The sequence below is a fragment of the Nematolebias whitei genome, chromosome 6 (genome assembly GCF_014905685.2).
Source record: "Nematolebias whitei isolate Nwh7 chromosome 6, NemWhi1, whole genome shotgun sequence".
In the NCBI taxonomy this organism is placed as follows: Eukaryota; Metazoa; Chordata; class Actinopteri; order Cyprinodontiformes; family Rivulidae; genus Nematolebias; species Nematolebias whitei.
This window is the reverse complement of record NC_056503.1, coordinates 23,400,602-23,407,929: the sequence shown is the minus strand read 5'-3', so window position 1 is coordinate 23,407,929 and position 7,328 is coordinate 23,400,602. Positions and strand designations below refer to the sequence as shown.

The 7,328-nt window shown below is 38.7% G+C and overlaps 1 protein-coding gene across 1 annotated transcript in view; it reads right to left on the bottom strand.

Moving 5' to 3' along the window:
• Positions 1-7,328, bottom strand: part of kirrel3b (kirre like nephrin family adhesion molecule 3b) — a 314,289-nt gene that overhangs the window by 246,674 nt on the left and 60,287 nt on the right. The gene's annotated exons all lie outside the window — the stretch shown is intronic.

Sequence of the window (7,328 nt, the reverse complement as noted above, 5' to 3'; positions counted from 1 at the left end):
GTCCTTCATCCCAAGGACTTCATCAGTCCGAGGAGCCACAACAAACTGTCCCACAAGCAGCACACACATAGTGGTCAAACTAGGGGTGCACCGATTGCAGTTTTCTGGCCGATCACAGATCACCGATTTCTAAAAAGTCTGACCTGCCGATTCAGATATTGGACAATACTGATTTTGTTTTATAATCGACACTGTCAGGCGTTATAAGGCCACAATGCACCTTAAATTTTAATCTTATTTTGTTGAAAAACAGACCCTTGAACAATATCCTAGAAATAATACAAACTTGTTTTAACTGGCCATGAGGTAGTGCTCTGAAATATAAATGAATTTCAGACAATTGTTGTTAAAACTTAAGAAATCAGTAAAAGGTTTCTCGTGCATCATGCAGCTCATGTATCGTCCGATTTCTGATTTTCCCAAAGGAAATCGGGGCCGATAAATCAGCCTAAATCGGCCAGCTGATTTATCGTGCACCCCTAATATTCATATATATAAGAGGATCACTTGGCAATATAATATCTATGACATGCTATATATGGTAATTAAACTTTATTTATATCATCTGAGGATTAAAGGCAAATGAAGTAATGTCAATTTTGTTTAAAAAATTGTTTTTACATGTTAAGATGTGTTAGTGCTTAGAGCATAGGTTTAGGATGTCTCAGCTACTACCACTCTAAATGTTAGCTAAATATGTTTAATTTGATCACGTTATAGCTTTCTGTGTGTTGCCTAAAGCTCATTAGGTGTGGCAGTCGTCTTTGACTGTTCACACAAAAGTTCATGACTTGCAGATGTACATAGATCGACCAGAATGGATTTAAAGACTCTTTAAATCCATTCAGTGCTCTATTTTAGACAGTGTTGCTTTGAAAGGGTCATGCCAAATTTGTAATTAATAACATCTCACAATTTGCAGAAACTTTTGTGATTTTAAGGTATATTCCTGGTGGAAGACATCTTATATGAAGACAAGTCCAAAAGTAAATCAATTATAGATGCACATCTCATGCTTTCTGAAGTTTCAAAATTGTTCCTGTGGCTCATGAGGTATTTTGTAAACAGACAAACAAACACAAAGACACTAACACAAACATTGCTCTTTTGCCTTTAACAGTGAGTGATGATCAGGATGAACATAGATTTTGAATTTATCTGCACCGTTTGATCAAGTAATTCTTACAAACAAAGTTGTTTGGGTAGAGAGAAAAGCAAGTTTCAGATGTGCTGCAGTTCATACTGTAAAAAAACCAAACATATCAGAATGATACTATACTGTATAAATAAAGGTTGAATTAATGAAAAGTTTTACTGCAGCACATACTGTAAAGCACATTTCAGATGCACTTCAGAACATACTGTTAAGCATGTATCAGGTGTACTTCAGTGCATATTGTAAAGCATGTATCAGATGTACTTCAGCACATACTGTAAAGCACTTTACATGTGTACTTCAGTGCCTACTGTTAAGCATGTATCAGATGTACTTCAATGCATACTGTAAAGCACATATCAGATGTACTGTAATGCATATTGTAAGGCATGTATCAGATGTACTTCAGTACATACTGTAAAGCACTTTACATGTGTACTTCAGTGCATACTGTTAAGCATGTATCAGTTGTACTTCAGTACATACTGTAAAGCACATATCAGATGTACTGTAGTATTGCAAAGCATGTATCAAATGCACTTCAGTACATACTTTAAAGCACATATCAGATGTACTTCAGTACATACTGTAAAGCACATATCAGATGTACTGCAGTACATACTGTCAAGCACATGTTAGATGTACTTCATTAGGCTACATACTGCAAAGCATGTATGAGATGTACTGTAATACATATTGTAAAGCAAATATCAGATGTACTTCAGTGCATACTGTAAAGAACAGATCAGATGTACTGTAGTACATACTATAAAGCACATATCAAATGTACTTCAGTACATACTGTAAAGCAAATATCAGATGTACTTTAGTACATACTGTAAAGCAAATATCAGATGTACTTTAGTACATACTGTATAGCATGTATCAGATGTATTTCAGTACATACTGTAAACACATATCAGATGCACTGCTGTGCATAAGGTACATAAGTATCTCTTGATGAGATCGCCAGTTCAAGCCCCGGTACCGACAACATAAAAAATGTGGGTGGGGTAGGTGAAGCACCCACACCTGCCCCCACCCTCATTCGCCCCACCCTGGGCCCATGAGCAAGGCCCTTAACCCTCATCTGCTCCCTAAACAGGTCGCTCTTGAAAATGAGTTATTGTGGCTCAATGAGACTACCTTTACCAAAGGCTAAATGAAAAAAAAGCACTTTGTCCTTTGACTTGACTGTTTTTGTTGCATTTCCATGACTAAAGTGATAACGATGGACATGTTGAAGAGCTTATTAATCACAGGAAAACAGTCACGATGCTGAGAGAGATGTGTTAATGACAACAACACAAACAACAAACACTATCAAGATGATGAGTACTGACACAGTCAGACTGCTGACCAGTTTTTCAAACTTCCTTCTTCCTCGTGAAAGCAGAAAAGTTAACTTGTCTCCATCTCTTCTTAGAAATAGAAAACAAAAAGGGCAACACGTTGGAGCATCTCTGTTTCTGAGCAATGAGTAAACCTGCCTGTGAGACTTCTTTCGTTTCATCAGCCTAGTAGGATGTGATGTGGGAAGCGCCGGAGTTAGGGACACAGGTTCATATCAGTTAGTATTTTCAGTTTTCTTGCCAATCTCAGTTTACTGTGACTTTGAAGTTCTCTGGGAGGTTATTTTGGAGTTAGAGCAGCTGCAGATGTATTTGCTGCTAAATAAAAAAAAAAAGAAAAAAGTTTTGCTTCTTTTTTTACTTTCTCTAGCTACCCCCCATGTGAAAGTAAAACAACCATTTATGGATCCTAACTTTGGCTACATATTTGTAAAATTGACCTTTTTTTTTTGCCATTTTTGTGTTAGCTAAAACGATTAGCTGTGTCGGCCATCTTAAATTGGGCTGATTTTAAGTATTTTACAGCAGTAGGGTACAAACAGTAATTACTGGTGAAGAAGTTCATTCAAATCCACACAATCGTTAGACATATTTTGTTAACAAACATAAAAAACTGTTTTTTGAGCAAAAATCTTGCATAAAGTATACAACTGAAAGGACTTGTTTGTGTTGATGCTCAGCTACTCAACATTTCAACTCAGTACCTGTAAAATTATTAGACTCTGAGCTATTTGTGTGTTTCCCAAATTCAGCTGATTGTGGAGGTCATCTTGAATTGTGTTGACTACAAGTTGTCAATGTTTATCTGATAATTACATTCTAAAAGATTTGTGGAAATTCATCTTGTAGTTCACGAGATATTTTGCTAACAGACAACTAAAGTTGACTCCAAAAGTTAATGGCAATGTTTAAAAACAGATCTTGTCTGATGACGATCTGTTCTCCAGCACTTCAGCAACTGAAGTATTCGTTAGGGACAGCTGTCAGCTACCAACATACAACATTTTAGCTCAGTAAACATAAAACAGGCTAAACTATAGCTGTCTTTGTGCTTGCTAAGTTTGCTCAGCTGTGGCAGCCATCTTGAAACCGTTTAACTCAAAATGTTTGCAATAAATGACTTTTGAACGTTCCTTTAAAATCTGTTCAGTGGTTTGTGATATTTTTGAGCAGAGTGGCAAATACCATCCATTTACTGCAGCGGAAAATAAAAACATAAAACACACTGGTCATAATTACCTATACCCCCACACCCTCTGTCTAGTTACAAACAATCTGACCCAAGAGCGTTTTTCCTGCTGAGCCCAGGTTCACATGTGTGTAGTGATGTGTAAGCAGGACTATAAAGTCTAGAAATCACTGAACAGTTTTGCCCCCCCCCCCCTCCCCATCTCTCTGATCTGCTACAATCGTATGTCCCACCACGTTCCCTGAGGTCAGCAGACCAGTTGCTCCTCACAGTTCCAGGAACTCGTCTTAAGCGCAGAGGGGACAGAGCCTTCTCTGTAGCAGGACCAAGACTTTGGAACGAGTTACCTCTGCTTGTCAGACATGACCCCTCCTTCTCGGTCTTCAAGTCCCGTTTAAAAACCCACTACTATTCGGTAGCTTTCAACACAAGATGATCTGTGTTTTGATCCTGTATGCTCCACACTGGTTTGTCGTCATTATCTGCATCGTTGTTATGTCTATATTCTGATTTACTTCATTTTGTATTTTGCTTTGTGTGTTACCTGTTATTCTGTCTGTACAGCACTTTGGTTGGCCTTGTCGCTGTTTAAAGTGCTCTATAAATAAAATGGTATGGTATGGTATAAAGTCATGAGGATGTGTCATTGTTTGCCTCTTAACTTTATTGCCTCACTCTGCTCAAGTCGTCAGGGCTTTAAGGCAGATGTTTGGGCAGCTGGCTGCTCCCCGAGCCGAGTGCTGCCTGGTCAGGGAGCCCTTCACTGAAGCAGCGTGCCGGTCATCCTCGGGGAGCGAGGGAGCTCAGTTGGTGTGCTCTGCTTTGTTTGAAGCTCATGTCTAAACATAGCTAACCTCAGGTAACAAACACCTGCATTCCCTTTGGGAGGTCAGACGAGCTGATTTGAGCTTACTCAATAACCGACTCACTCTACACCCCTGAGGCCAGTTTCAAAAGTTAACAAAGTCCATGCAGTCAAAAGCTGGAAACCCTGTCTTTCTGCAGCTTTAATGAAAGATGGAGGCATCGTGGCTGTATGTGCTAATGCTCTTTGACCAATGTCAGTTTGAGAGAATAGTTTAGTTCTCCAAGACTGACGGGCTAACAGCTAATGTGAATGTGACCATGGTGATGCTTTTAATTCAATTCAATTCAAAAATACTTTATTAATCCCAAAGGGAAATTAAATGTTAATAATTCATTATCCTGGTTCCATTAGAGCTGTTATAGATGCTGATGGCTGTGGGCAGGAAGGATCTCTTTCAGTGGTCTATCTTACAATGGATCTGAAGAAACTGTTTGCAGATGTTGATCCATCTACTTGGACTAGACAGGTTTCTGGGTCTTCTTGGGCAGCAGGACTGTCTGAATGGGCATAACTCCTCCCTGACTGATGGTCCCTCCTCCCAGCAGCTTGTTGAGCTCCATGTCGTTGCGGACAGCCAGCTGCAGGTGCCAGGGATGATTCTGGTCTTCTTGTTGTCACAAGCCGTGTTAACAGTTCAATATCCGGACTCCTTTGTTTTTGCCACTTCTCTTTAAACCTCTGTCTGCTCGTATGGTCAGAAAGCCTGGCAGGAAAATGCTGGAGTTGGGGATATGATCCTGCAGCCATGTCTCAGTGAAACACGTAACACTGCATTACTGGTACTCTGGATGGATCCTTGTTAGGGCTTGGAGTTCATCCAACTTGTTTCCCAGCTGTAGTTGAGGTAAGTCTATTATTTGAGCTTTTGAGATGTGAGTCAGCTGCTCCAGGTTGTAAAAAAAAAATGAACACCTTGTTGTTATGGTTACGTATCATAATAAATGTCCAAAAATTAAAAAAAAATCAATCAGTAAAAATCCTTCCAGCTGCACATCTGATCCCACAGTAAACTATCATCCAAAAAAAAAAAAGTAATTCAGATCCAGAAGAAAGAAGAATTACAGAAAAAAGAGGAATAAAGTGAAAAGAGGAATACAGAAATACTCCAACATCCACCACTTCTGCACCTTGATGCAGAATGATGATTTAACAGATGACGTTAAATGTTGGTGATGATTAAAGCAGCTCTGAAATCAACTTTTTCTTAGAATCCATGAATTGAGGTTCAGTAAACTTCAAGATGTTATTTTACTTGGCTGAAACTGATACTAACTCATTGCTTAGAAGTGAGTCTCCAAAATGTCTGAAAATGTTCAATAAAGTTCTCAATTTCCTTGTTTGAGTCACATAAATTTACAGGATGTTGCTTCAGTTTGGAACACGTTCAAAAATGTTCTGTTCAGTGCTCTGAGATGACTTCAGTTGTGATTTGACACTATATAAGTAAACTGAACTGAACTGAAATTAATTAGAAACACATCAGTAATGCACATTAGTCATGAAAAAGTGGTGCTACCGGCAACATGGTGACTCAGTTGGTAGAGCCGTTCCCTCTCAGCGAGAAGGTCGACAGATTCAATTCTGGCTGGGGAACTTTCTGGGTGAAATTGGTTGTTTTATCCATGCATGTATGGGTTTTCTCCAGATACTCTGGTTTCCTCCTCCAGAACAAAAACATGCATGTTAGGCTGATTGGTAACTCTAAATTGTCCCTAGGTGTGAGTGAGAGAGTGAATGGTTGTTTGTCTCGTTTGTCTCTATATGTCCCTGTGATGGACTGGAGACCTGTCCTGTACCCCGCCTCTTGTGTAGTGTGCTGGATATGGGCACCATTGACCTCCGCAACCCCGAAAGAAAAAAGTGGGCACAGATAATGGATGGATGGATGGCACAAACATGGCTATCTTCATTTCAGGAATGCACTCCCACAGAATAAATCATGATTTCCAGGTTTGGTGTAAAGTTATCTGGGAGAGGGTACCATGGGTGCTAAGGGGGGAATGTGCACAGTGTAGAGTAGAGTTTAACAAGCTATGCACAATGTCCTGACTGTTAAAAACTGTCTGCTCAAGACAAGATCACATGGTTCACTTTAAATTCAGTCGGACAGCGACTGAGCTTCTGTCTGTTTTCTCATAACGTTGAATCCTTAAAAAGTTTCCAACAGTTGTAGCTCAGTGATAAATTACCCTGATAATGGCATAAATTTCACATTGCATTGTCATTATTACATATGCAGATACACATATACATTGTTGTTTTTGTTCTTTCACCCGCTGCCTTCTGCAGGGGTCACTTCAGCGGGTAAACTCACGTAAAATATTTGTTAGTTTGTTTAATGCTGGATGTCCTTACCGTCACAACATGGGTTAAGACCTGCAGCCACCCAAATACAAGATCGTATGCAGCTCCAACATGTGTTATTCTTTTATTTTTATTCAAATTATATTGTTAAATCAAGTGACAATGGCTGTGGCATGTTCCTGCTTTGTTTATGGTCAAGTCTGGCAGGACTTTTATGATATTTTTGCCAAATAGAAAACTAAAATTATGCATATGGAGACAAAAAAAATAAAAAGACAAGAGGATGCAAAAGGAATTATAAAGAGACACAGAACTAGTTTGCTTAAGTGGATTTCAAAAAGCTCTTTTTTTTTTTCCAAGAGATCTTAATGTGCAATTTCAAAGTAAGTAAAGGTAAATATTTAAAAAAGTGTACAAGTCTATATATATATATATATATATATATATATATATATATAT